This window comes from Rhipicephalus sanguineus, unplaced genomic scaffold (genome assembly GCF_013339695.2).
Source record: "Rhipicephalus sanguineus isolate Rsan-2018 unplaced genomic scaffold, BIME_Rsan_1.4 Seq550, whole genome shotgun sequence".
Taxonomy (NCBI): domain Eukaryota; kingdom Metazoa; phylum Arthropoda; class Arachnida; order Ixodida; family Ixodidae; genus Rhipicephalus; species Rhipicephalus sanguineus.
The window spans coordinates 64733-78538 of NW_023615491.1; the positions used below are offsets into that span (position 1 = coordinate 64733).

Consider the following 13806-nt stretch of genomic DNA (forward strand, 5'->3'; position numbering starts at 1 on the left):
TCCGGCTGTCAATATCAACTACGATTTCTTTGCCGGTAATGTAAATAGGTCTTTAAAAACTCCCGATGTTTTCTTCAACAGGAGTACGATATGTCAGGTTGTTCATATTATGTCAAAAGCCTTATTCATCTCATGCGAAACTGACCCTGAGGGAGAAGCCAGCGTCGACGTGAAGACGCACAGAAGGTCACATGACCGCCCGCGCGCCTCGTAGATCGAGGGGCGCGATCACTTCATCTTTGCTGCGTCCGTCTGAATACATAAATTAAAAAAATTGGCTTTCGTGTGATTTAAATTGCGCGGTAACATTTAAAGTGCACGAATCGAAGGCAAAAGTCTCACCGAATGGCTTATGCCTTCGATCCTTCTTCGGCAAATGTGTGGCGCAGTGAGGTTTCTTTTTTTTTTCTTTCTTTTCCGGCGCCACGCCATAATGCATCAGCTTCCCACGTGTGCCAACTTCGTTTGATGTTGCTGCGGATTCCAGCGTAAGCTAGCAAAGGAGCCTAGGCCCTGTTGTAGTGGTCTAACCGCAGCTTGTCTGGGTATGTTTTCTTTCCCGCGACTTTCTTCATCTGTGACTGAGGCTGCTTCAATTTTCTTTATACCTTTATAGATTTTTCGGGAATTCAGGAATATGAATATCTGTCCTGACTCCCTTCCAAGTCGCCGCCGGTCCCCTTTCTTTCAGTTTATGAGCTTATCTAATGCGAGAAAAGTATTAGGGAGAACAAAGCACTCGCGAGGCGCAAGAAAGGAGAAAAAGGGGTAAAGGAACTACTATAGACCCAAGAACTCTCCACGGGAACTAAGTTTAGGGAATGATCCATTTTCTACGTCAAGTCGGTGCTGGAATGTCTCGAGCGACGCGTTTTTATGAGAGCCGATAGTTCGGCGCCACGTGGAAGCAGCTCGAATTAGCGGACCTAGCGGGCAAGTGAGTCTGACGGGCTGATCGATATGACGTACTGCACATAGCGATGAATTATCTCATACACCTCACAGGTGCACCTTGGTTGCATTTGGTACTCTATGCTTCTACGCCAGAAAGACGCAAGGAACTATTGGGGGTACACCGAACTTTCGAGATTCGGTTAAGGCTACGTACTTGGCCTAGGCTTCCCTGCGTATCGGTCTCCGCGCACAACAGAAGTTCAAGGAAGATGCAGATATTGTAGTAAAAAACTCGCACGGTTAACGCTCTTATTCACTTGCCTAAGACGACTCGAAGGCGAAAGCCATCTTCTTTGTCTTGAGATTCGGTTGTATTGATTCCCACCCCAAACTTTCTGCACCCACCGTGGCTTTGCACTGCCTCCGAGATCGGAGGCATTGGGAGCTTTCTGCACTTCACGTTGTTTTGCAGTGCCTCCGGGATCGGCCCACTTTTGGCCAATCATTGACGTCTTGTGATGGCATCATCACGTGATGTCACATTGTGACGTCATCGCGTGATGCCATGATGTCGTCACGAATTGTGTGTGGCTACCTGTGACGTCGTAGGGTGACGTCATCTTGTGGTGATGATTTTTGCATCACTCATGTTGACGCCGTCGACGCCGACGGTCAGTTTTCGCGTTTGATGAGCTTCTGTTGTCCCGTACTGCTCCTTTTCAAAGGAAATAAAGTTAACTGATTGATTTATTAATTGATTTATTTATTGGTCGACCGAGTTAAGGCTTTCGCCTTAATAAGACGTTGCTGATCAGGGAATGTTGCTGGAAGTAACGTTTCGACGAGAGGTATTGCTCTCCGAAGGAGACAAGTCCTCTAGCGGAAACGTTTGCTCCGTGACTAATAGCCTGTTCCACGGTTGGCCTGCGTATTAAAGTTTGAATTTATATTTGCCGAGAAAAATACTCATGTGTTAGAAATACACGAGAAGCGTCAGAATTCTTCACATCATGCTAGTACGCCTTCATACAGATAGAGATACGTGTATGAACAAAATAGCTGTAATATTTTCTTTTTTTTTATATTCATGCATGCAGGCGACGTCTTGCGTCTGGTTAACTTTCAGCAGCTTATTAGGTCTTCATGATTGCACGTGAGCTGAACGAGGAAGAACAACGAAGTGTTGATAACGTTTTATGTACATTTTTTTTACTTATGCGAGAAGACATTTATCCCAAGAGCATTGCACTTTCCTATTTGGCTTATGTTGAATATGTTTGCCAGTGGCATTGCTTTTCATTTCGTCCATGTGCTTGGACTCTCTGGTTGTCTCGGTCCTTTCGTTTTCTCAGTATATCTTTTAGATGCGAAGCAGCTTATGGCCGAGTCCAATCCGGTGGTGTGCGGCGTGACCACCCTCACTGCGAAGGCGCAAACCCTCTCCCCTCCCTCTCCATTATTCTCCTTTTTTCCATCTCTATACTAAGGGTAGCAAACCTTATTATATACCACTTTGGTTTAACTCCTAGATTACCTTTCTTGCCTACATCTCTTTCTCTATCTCTCTATTGACATTTTTTTCCCCTAATAGCTTAGTTCGTTTGCCTAAGCATGCATCAAATATCGAGATTACTCGTTGTTAATGCTCTTAATCTTGTTTTTTTTTGACGTGTGCAGAATGCAGCGAGGAGGACGCGACGCAAGCCGCCCTGAAACGGCCGGCGACACTGAGCCAGTCGGAGTACAACCTCCTGCAAGGTAAGACCGATTGATTGGTTATTTGATTGATTGACTGATTGATTTGTAGCGAAGGGTAACGCTACAGTGGGGCACCCTCTCAAGTGCTTCCAAGTGGGTCTGTCTCTACCGTGCACTGCTCGTGGACGCCGCTCGTATATGGAATCAGTGTATTGAGTCGTTGCTCGACCCTCACGCCAGCGTGCAATAAACGCCTTTACAGATTTGATTGATTGATTGATTGATGATTGATTGATTGATTGATTGATTGGTTGATTGATTGATTGATACCTATGCTCTTGATACCATTTTCCGTCGTCGCCTTCCCCATAATTCAACTTTATCTAGTCTGACTACTTTTGTTCCAAGGTCAGCCAGTCATTTTGAAGGCTGTGTCATTATATTTAGCACACGTGGAAACGTCGCATTTGCAGGGAAAATAAACAAATCATTAGAGTGACTTTCAAAGCTTGAAAGTGACAAAGAAACAAAATGTTGATATTAAAAGAAAGAACACAAAAGAAAACGAGCAACATTGGCACTCTAAGTGATGACGCATGATATTACAGCTCCTAGCTCCTGCATAACGTTTCAAGAGCTGTTTTCATGGCGACTTTAAAAAGGCTAACCAAAATAAGATGAAATGAAAGAGAGAGAGAGAGAGAGAGAGAGTGAGAAAAATGACATATTGCACAATAAATAAATAAATAAAAATAAATAAATAATAAATAAATAAATAAATAAATAAATAAATAAATAAATAAATAAATAAATAAATACGAGGTGCCCAGATTTATAGAGTTTGCGGAATGCAGAAAGTTTCGCTACATTTCTCGGCTTCCCGAGGGAAATGATTTTCTTGCACTTTTTCTCACAGACACGCTACGCGCATAACGCGTCATAAATCGCGCCATCGAAAAAAAGAAAATAAAAGTGAAGAAAAGTTTATTTTCCCGCACTTCGTCGACGTCGTCCAGCCGGGGACGGATGCGGGGGAGTCAACCTCGTGGGGACAGGATCAAGAGAGGGAAAGGGTCGAAATGGCTATTTTGAACAGAATGCATGTGTGGACCGTCTCGCGGAATGGCCACTGCATGGCTGCGAAAAAAGCGCTGTTGAATGGCCGTGTCAAGAGGAATATATGGGGTCACAACGCATACGGAAGACAACTGCAGGTGGAGCCCGTCGTTTATCTGACGGATATCCTTAAAAAAGCAAACAAAATACAACGTGCTGCACTCCGTGAAAACCGTCGAAATAGCGAATCTTATGCCCCTCTTCGTCCGGCTGTTGCCTTTCTATTGCCTATGTCGGGCGGATTTTTCCTCGTGAGTACGGGCAGTCTCGACAATTCCGAAAGAGCGAACTCTCGTAAAACCGACACCCTTCTTTATGCTCTACCGAGAGGCTCCCAATGACCTACTGCTCGCAAACAGCTGGGTCCTGACGGGCTTTCCGCCGAGGCTCACCCTCGCCCTTCTTGGTGCGCCTCCCATTGGTTCCCCCTTTCCACCAAGCTTCACTCTCGCCTCTCTCGGCAAGGCACTGCCTTGCACCCTTGTCCCCAGGCCTCTTTCGAAATGGTGCAGCCCTCCGCCCCTTCCTACCGAACCTCATTTTCGCCACATTCAAGGCCACGTGACCAGCGCTACACCGGCGTTGGCGAAGGGTCGACTGAAAGTGCCTTCGCTGTTAAAACTCGAGACTATTCCACTCGGTGAAGGTGGAATGAATGAACAACTTTATTCTGGCATGGAATTCTCCCGGCGAAGGTGGAGCCCACAGTCAAGGGTATTGTGGCCTTTGCCATCTTGCGAGCTCTGTCGATCAGCTTGAGCTGTTCTTCAGGCTTTGGGCAGGACAGCGCGGCCTCACACTGCTCCGGTGTTGGTGTGCTGCTTATTGGCGGTTGACCAGCGGAGATGACGGGTGCCTAATCTACTCTTGGTGTTCACTGAGGAATGCTAAGCAAAGGGTTACATTGTAAACTGCGGTCTTTCCTGTTTCCATGCGGCATCGGTATTGCGTCTTCTATCCAGCGTTCGTCAGCATCTTGAGCGGGCGAGCGGGTCAAGGGTGCGCCGTGAAACGCATGTTTGGGATCAAATTTTCGTAAAGCCAGAATTTTTTCTGATATATGCAATTCTCCGCGTCGGCTTTACGTGTTGTCCTGCAGAAGCTTTTTCCGTCGCCAGTACACCACTGTACCACAATGGGCAGCAAACGCGACAGGCGCGCCGCCGCAGCGGCCGATGGCTAGACACAGCCACTGTTTTTAGACAACTGCTGTTTTAGTCTACGGGCTCGGTCTATTTTTAATACACAATCAGCGATCCACTGGAAGCTATAGCGTATAGACAGTTTTAACGGTTTTGCGATTTCGATAGTAGCAGATAGCGTTCGGCCCCAAGAAACGTCCGGTCACTTCATTTATCATTCTCTAACAGTGTAGCGGAGAGCGTGTATTTAAGTTGTCTAAAAGTAAGGAAAGTCTCTTTTTTACGTTTTAGGATAAAAGAGAAGCGCATGCAATTAAAGAGTACCGCTTATAATCTTCCGTATAGCTTAGAAGAATATTTATCTTAGATATTTGGTAGGGTTGTGCGAATAGTGATATTTCATCTCGAATCGAATTCGAATAGTGCCGAAGAGTGGTCAAAATTATCGAATCGAATAGCTATTAGACAAAATGTGTACCACCAGTTACGGCAGGACAAAGCAAGTCAACGGCTACGGCGTGCTCGCAGTTTTATTACGCACTTGTTCGGTGTGGCTTTTGTTTCAGTTTTATGGGCGTGCAAGCATGTTGATCGAAGAGCCTCCATTAGTCAGCAGCGCCACTCCAAACCTCCTAACGACTAACAGACGGGGGTATGGTATCTAATGTTCTTTCCCCATGGTCGCACAATACGGTTCATCTGACAACGGTAACGTGTTTCATCGCCGTGGGTGCTCCGGGCCCAAAAATCTTCGGGCTCCCGTTCACAGCAGCGTTTTACCTGCGCGTCGAAACGATGGAAGTGTCTGAACGAGCGGTTCGGTGCGGCAGTGGCGACTACCCAGCGTGAACAAATTTGTACATGCAAAGCCAATGACCGAGGGTTTCGCAGGCCAAAAGGACGTTTTACGGCGCTTGCGGCATACGCGACCAAACTACGCAAGAAGACCGTGCCTTCGTTTCTCGAACGAAGTTGTGAAGGGCTTGAAAGTTTTCTCATGTGTTTTTCTACATGCGGAAATGACATAATCTCCTTTAAGATCAGCATGCGCTCGCTTTGAACCAGGAGATGTCAGTGAAAGTTTTAACGAAGGGCCTACTGTAAGGATGTTGCGTTAGTTTTGGCCACCCCACCCTAACCAAGCTGCACCATTGGCCTTCGTGGCGTTTTACATATTCGACCTGTCGAATTATTCGAAACTTCGAATACTAGCAAAGCTATTCCAAAGTCGAATCGAATTATTCGATTAGGTACTATTCGATTCGAATTCTAAACTCGAATATTCGCACACCCCTATTAGTTTTGGCTAAACACAGGAAGCAAAGAAGTTGAAAGTCTGCGGAATACTCGCCAAGGCTTTTCTTCCCCGTCAATGCTAGTATGCTACGTTGGTGGACAAAACCGGAAGCCGTCCGGTTCATGTGTTTGTATACACTGAAAGTAAAAACAAGAACAACAAACAAACAAAAACAAAAGAAACAAGAACAGCAAGCAATGTGATAACCGCAGGCAAGGGACGGAATAGACCTTTGTGTAGATTAACCACCAAAAAAAAGGAATGAGAAAAAAAAATAATGGAATTGTCGCCTTTCTTGCCCACCTCAGCGGCTTGTAAATTTATATTAAAGTACGCCGTCTTTGGCTCGACCTGTTTGTGAATTTTCTTCTTCTCTTCTATACTTTCTGTTTACTTCAATCCAGCAAGAAGTGACAGGCAAACTTTCTTGAAGCATGTTTGTTTGGAGGGTGGGAGGAGCCTACGAAAAAATAAAGTATGCAACGGTAATCTAATACAAAGTTTTTTTCAACGAAAAAAAAAAAGAGACATAAACATACCTCGAATCAGGGAAACCTACGCCGCTCTCGCTCAAACACAAGCATATAACTAAATTCGCTCGCGCCTCGTTTGTTGTTGGTTGCCGTATCGGCGCGTTAGTCTTGTTTGACAGCATTTGTTCTTTAATTTACTTTATTTTTTGCCTTTTGAGATAAGAGGTTTACGCAAAAAGAGAGCGTGTCTCAATCGAGCTCAAATCACCGAATTCGCAGGTTTCGTTTCCGAAAACTCCCTTGGCAACCAACAGCGTTGTCAGGGTCCTGTATCGTGTTTCTTTTTCTATACTCTTCATAGAGCGTGAGGTTTATGAACAACAACAACAACAGCAGCAACAACAACAACAGCAGCAGCAACAGCAGCAGCAGCAACAACAACAAAACAACAAAAAATGCCTGCGCAAACACGACAACGGGTGGCTTCGCCCGGCTTCTTTCTTTGTGTATTGTTCACGAATCACTGTTCAAATGTACTGCGTTGCCCGCATTTATTCGTTTCACTTTGTTTGCGATAGATGGTTGTTTATGCGCAAGAAGGAACCATACACCTTAACGGTTGTGAGCATTCGCGTCTTAAGTTTTCCGCCATACATTCTCAGACGGCGGCCGAACGCCTTAAATTCGTATTACATTACTTTTGTTTCGTTTGTATTGTTTTCTGAATTCCAAGCTCTTTTACTAGCTAAGGATTTATTTAAACAGCCCCCCCCCCCTCCTTTCCCCTAGGCTTATGTGTTCGTGCACGTTATATGTTAGTTCGCATGTTCCGTGCACGTTTCGGTGCCGATTGAATTTCCCGCTCTCCCTGTCTGCGCACTTCGCTTGTTTATTTATTTATTTTTTGTTTATTTTTACATACTGCAAACCCGTTGGGGCTATTGCACGAGTTGGGATGTGGGGATCATACATAACATCAAGCGCCGACAAAAAAAAGAAAGAAAAAGAAACCTCACGATACGGCAATTCACGAACACCTCCTGGTAAAGTATTCCAGTGTTCAATTGTTGATAGAATGCCTCGCTGAGACCTCATTCCTGGACTTTATTTCTTTCTTTTTAAGACAACCTGTTTTCCGGCTATGGATTTATTCAAATTTCCTCCTGTCGAGCATACGTGTTACAAATATGTCAGTCCAGTTTTCCCGTGTCTCGTTAACTTTGCACCCGCCCGTGTCTGCAGACGTGAACCCACCCTCGTCTTCTTCTCGTCTGCTTCGTTCGGCTGTCGTCTGCTATTTTCGCGCCACTGATTCTAATGGGGAGCGACTGTTCTGACAGATATGGCGCTGTAGTCGAAACTTCGAGAAACGTAGGTGCGTTGCGTAGGGCTGCTGGAGAGATGATAGCGCTTGGATCCAAGCTTTGTTCAACTGCGGACGCTGCTTTGTTTTCGCGACATGCAAGCAAGGTGGCGCCGGCAGTGGAGATTCAAGCCGTCGCATAACCTGGCGCCTATGTGTCTATTTATTAAGGCGAAAGCCTTAGCTGCATTATTAAACGCGAAAATTGACCGTCGGCGTGAACACGAGTGATGCAAAAAAAGAGGAAAGCATTAGACGTACAAAAATTTTCACGGTCCTTCAAGCATTCACGCAAGGCGAAACGAAGGCGAAAGCCATTTTTGTTTTTCTGGCAGGCGATGTACTAAAAATTCGGCAGATCCCACGTACCGTGGGAATCGGTGTTATGCGAAGCATGCGTGGGATGGTGACTGTGGCGTAATTTTTCGCATTGAGCGAAACTTTACGGAATGACGCTAGAGAAATGTGGAAGTGGTATACGCACACTCATAAGTTGAAGAGTCGCATATGTATTATATAACCAGTTGTTTAGAGTTGCGTAAGGATGCCAACAGCAACTTGGGTGTTACCAACACCAGACGCGGTAAGCTGATATGTAGTGCTTATATTCGTCAATACTGGATAGCGCGAATCCGAACAGCACAAAGCAGAAGCACAGATGTACAGGACAGGCGTTACTCGCAACTAAGTTTCATTAAGGAAAGTTTCCTTAGATATATGGTACGCAGCCGAGTGGCATGTGCAGGCGCACTGCACGTAATACGTTAAGTCACAGTTGCAGTTGTTACAATTGCGTTACAGTTGCTATGCTTATACTTGTCCTTTATGACGGAGAACGCACGCACGCTTCACGAACCTGTGTATGTGTAGGAGAGGTTCTTGACAGCTCTTGAACAAGATCATCATCACCGTGATCAGTGAGCACCAGCAGCTGGACTGGACTTGTTATCCGATCCGTTCGTGATCGCGGCTATGACGGGTCTAAGTGTAGTCAAGTGCGAGGTATAGTACAGCTGGTGGAAATCCTGAATGCCTCTTACGATGAAATGATCTGTGATTCCTCTTGTCCTGGACGTGGCAGCGAGGTCTTTTGATGCCCTGTCCACATCCAAGCCGTCTTTCACACACTATAAGGGCCAGGCGTTGTTGAGTTTTGATATGTCAATGTTGAAGTCCCCGGTAATGATGAGAGGCCTGGTTCTCTCGGCAGATTTATTTAGGGAAGCATTCACCCCTGCTTTTTGTAATCCACGTATTCCACGTTGCGGACAACGTGGACGAGTGGAGGGTAGTTGATTCTCTTCCAGGGATGTTCTGTCTTCAGCTCCCTCACTTTCCTTGCATCGGCCGCGGTGGTGTAGCGGTTACGGTGCTCGGCTGATGACCCGAAGGTCGCAAGTTCGATCCCGGCCGCGGCGGTTGCATTTCGATAAATAAAATATGCTAGCTGCCCGTGTACTGTGCCAACTCGAAAATATGCTAGATGCCCGTGTACTGTGCCATCTCGGTGCACGTTAAAGAATACCAGATGGTCAAAATTCCGGAGCCCTTCGCAACGGCGTCTCTCATAATCATATCGTGATTGGGACATAAAACCCCAACAATTGTTATATTATCACTTTCCTTGCGTGTCACTGTGTGTGTTTGCGTTCACTGTGTTGGTTGAGACTTTGTATCACCTGTGGCACATACCCGCATAACATTAACTCTGATATGCGGGTATGTGCCACACGTGACTGAGAGAAAGGGTTTGATGACGTACGCGACAGGTGTTTTGCGTTATTCATGTCATGACCAGTGAATCGTGTGCGTCATACGCTAATCCACTGCTATGCCAATTTTGGTATATTACAAGTTATGGAGACGGCCAGGAGAGCGCCCAGACGTAGGCGGCTAGATAGATAGATAGATAGATAGATAGAGATAGATAGATACGTAGATAGAAACGGCCAAAGTGCTTGAGGTTCGCTAAGAAATGCTTCGCATTTAAAATCATCGCCACGTGATGGCGACAGGGATCGCCAAAATTTGTGACGTAACACAACGTGACGTCACGTGATGACGTCATCACATGGCATCGTCGCTTTGTCAAAGGTGGGCGGGCAGATCACGGAGGCCACGCAAAAATTCGTAGAGGTGCGGAAAGCTTAACAATGCCTCCGATTGAGGGAGGCAGGCAAGACCACGTTACGTGCCAGAAGCTTTCGAAGGGGGGCGAGGGAGGATCAATACATCAACTGATAAGAAAAAAAAAGAAGACGCATCTTTTGCCTTAGAGTCGTGTTAGGCGACTTTTTACATGTGACTTTTTACCGTAGTGTTTGCCTATTTGACTGGTGCGTTCTTCACAGTCGCAACCACGTGACTATGTACAAGGTTAGACGCGATTCTTCTTTCTTATACGTATGCGTTTCCGTTTAATTGGTAATCTCGTCAGCGCGCGCCGCTTGAATCTCTAATCAGTCGCCGTTGCGAACTTCGAGGTGCGATGCTCAGTATGACAGGCTTGTCTCCGCAAACAGGCGCGGAGTGGGTTCCACCGGGCGGCAGAGAAAACGAGCTTTAGGCAAAGCGCACTACGTCTTCACGGTCTTTAAAGAAGAACGCGACTGCAGGAAGATATTTGCTGGGAGATAAGTGCTGGTATCTGTGTTTAACAATACGGTAACAATACCGTATTTAACAATACAATAACAGGTAACGTTCGGTAGTTAATTAGCGGTCGCCACGTCTTTCTGGAGTAATGAAAGTGCACTTCGGTTTACGCGACCGTAAGCGACGGACACATTGTATAGATTGTCGATATTAGTTTATAGGAATTTACAGAAAAATTGATTATGGCGATATACGTCTAAGCGCCTGTGTTCGTCAGTTAAGGTGTACAATAAAGACTATTGGTCGTCGAAAATAGTGCGCAGTCCAACACTCCGGTGTGGCTTATAACCGCATCGCGGTATTGACACGCACAACCCGAGAATTAGATTTGAACGGTACAAATAAATGTGTTTCTGATAGGATGCGGATTCCGATAATACATATGACATTCCATGCTTGCGCACTTTCTTTTCTTTATGCCATTTCATGAAGACTTAATAGTTGGCTGTCTGATACAAGACGAACTATAGTTTGGGTGCGACATCTTGTAATTTTATTGTTCATGTCTTTGGCTTACATTAGTTCGTACTTTCTGTGAAAAGCTGCAGTTGGCGCCATTTTCATCACACATTAAAAAAATGTATGTGAGTGTTGAAAGCGATCGAAGGCGTAACTTCTATTTCATCGATGTAGCGGCCAGTGCCCACTACGCGTACCTTTTTTTTAAATACAGAAGGTAAAAAGTGCATCACTTTAGAGTAGGACAAGGTAGACACACTCAACTTGACTACAAACAGGATTACGACGGGCTTGAGTAAACATAGTGCCTCTTCAAGTTTCAAGGTAAAAAAAAAAGGTAGTATAAGCCGCTTTGGAAAGTTCATTACCCGAAAGGTTCCAAGGAAATGGTTTTAAGCAGTCATTCTTGCAAAAGTGAGTTCTGCATTATTCGAGCGTTATTTCGGACAGTATCTTTGCCTGTCACGTCCTTCAACCTTAGCAGGAAAGCGTTCGCTGTGATTAAGTTTAAACGCTGTAAATGTATTTCCCGGACGAGTTAGTACTCGAGAACTGACTGAAAAATGGATTTAGCTATTGGACTTATCGTAGTCGCTTCAGCGTCGAGGGTGTGTGTCCGCTGCACGTTGCATTTAATATACGTGCATGCTCAACACAGAATAATTTGTTATAATCCGGTCCGAGTAAGCTAATAAAGTTGGGGTGCATTAAGTGGCACGGAGTACAAAACTACGTTCTTTTTGCGAAACGACGGGCTTCACAAGCGTGAAAATCCTGGAAGTTTCTTAATTACGTAGACATTTCTTACGGGAGTACAGTGAAACCCGAACACAACGAACCCGGATAAATCGAATAATTCGCTATAGCGAACACATGGGCATTTACCCGACGTCTGTGTAAAACAACTCATGGTACCGACATGGTCATTTCAATACCTTGAACTCCGGAGACATTTCGCCTGCGCCATGGAACTGCGGGCGTGTCGCCAGTAAAGCTCTTATGAAATTTATTTTTACTGCTGATTTGAATGTTTCTTTTTTTGAATTATTGCGCGAGAAATTCGGGAATTGTGCCAGATTTGTATTAAAACATGATACTATCCGGTTTCTTGCACGTTTTCTACATAATCACCTCTGTATCATCACCACCACCACCACCGTCATCGTGATCATATGCCTTACCCGCCGCGGTGCTCTAGTGGTTTTGGTGCTCTACTGCTGACCCGAAGGTCGCGGGATCGAATCTCGGCCGCGGCGGCCGCATGTCGGTGGAGGTGAAATGCTAGAGGCGCGTGTGCTCAGATTTAGGTGCACGTTAAAGAACACCAGGTAGTCCAAGTTTCCGGAGCCCTCCGCCATGGCGTCCCTCATAATCATATCTTGGTTTGGAACGTAAAACCCCAACAACTAATATTATTATTATTATGTCATCGTGTACCACAGTCAAGCCGTACCTCTCGCGTAGCTCATGCCCTGTGGCTCAAGATGTGACGACAACGCGCTCGACATCTTGGCCAGGACCCCCCCCCCCCTGCCTCCCCCGCAAATTCGCATCCGTGTAAAATGTAGCAAAGAGGACACAGTTCATAAGAGGCACCCGTCAACTTTCACTGCATACAGCCCCATCAAGAAACATCACAATTCATGATGTCTAACAGCGCTACTAACGCTAACGAAGAAGGATTCTCACGACACGCGACCTTCTTTTTTTCGTCCGTGTTAGTAGCGATGTTAGCCACCATGAATCTATATCAACTCGGCCACAGTCAAGCGCTAAAGGCTTGGGCGAAAAGACACGGATTGGAGCTTCCTGTATCTTTTCGTTTACTCGTCCAAACTTCTTGTGCTCAACGGTGTTCAGGTACGGAGTACTAACTAGCTCGAACTCACACGTTGTTAAATTATACTAACTATCACAGCATCCATTCCATTCTTTAATATTGACAAAAGTAAAGCACTCGGGGACTGAAGCGCGAAATATTAGGGCTAAGTACTGCACCTACTCTCGTTTCCAGCGTCCACATTTCGTGTCGTAGTGGCGCATTTTTCACTCGCGCACTCGAATCAGGACAAACATTAGCTTTAGCGGCCGGATTCGTAGCGACATGACGTGGTTATCATGAGCAATTGCTCATACTAACAAAATTAATGTCACGTTTCAATCCGCGAGGGCTGCACATGCGCAAACCTACCGCGCGCACGGTAGTTCTGTTTCTTAATTGCTTCTGTTCGTTGAATGAAACGATTCCTTGGGGTCAGTAAAGCTTCAAAAGTAATAAAGGCATGTTTGAGTTGGGGCGTGCGTGAGCAAATCGAATCACCCGTTATATCGAACTATCCTTGGCACGTGAAACTGTTCGTTAATGTCAGCGTCGGACTGCGCATTCACTTAGGTTGGATCTTTCCAGCGTACTTACTTCCCGATAGGCCTGACTTTCTATGTGATTTTCGTTCCCTTTGGTTGTAATTTAACTAAAATATAATAATAATTGTCGGGGTTTTACGTCCCAAAACCGCGATATGATTATGAGGGACGCCGTAGTGGAGGGCTCCGGAAACTTTCACCATCTGGTGTTCTTTAACATACATCTAAATCTAAGTACACGGGTCTCTAGCCTTTCGCCTCCAGCGAAATGCGGCCGCCGCGGCCGGGATTCGATCCCGCGACCTTCGCGAGAGCAGTCGAGCGCCATAACCACTAGACCACCGT

At 45.7% G+C, this 13806-nt stretch overlaps 1 pseudogene; it reads left to right on the forward strand.

The window, feature by feature from the left end:
* LOC119377707 (cAMP-specific 3',5'-cyclic phosphodiesterase 4A-like) overlaps window positions 1-13806 on the forward strand; it is a 53577-nt pseudogene that overhangs the window by 5912 nt on the left and 33859 nt on the right.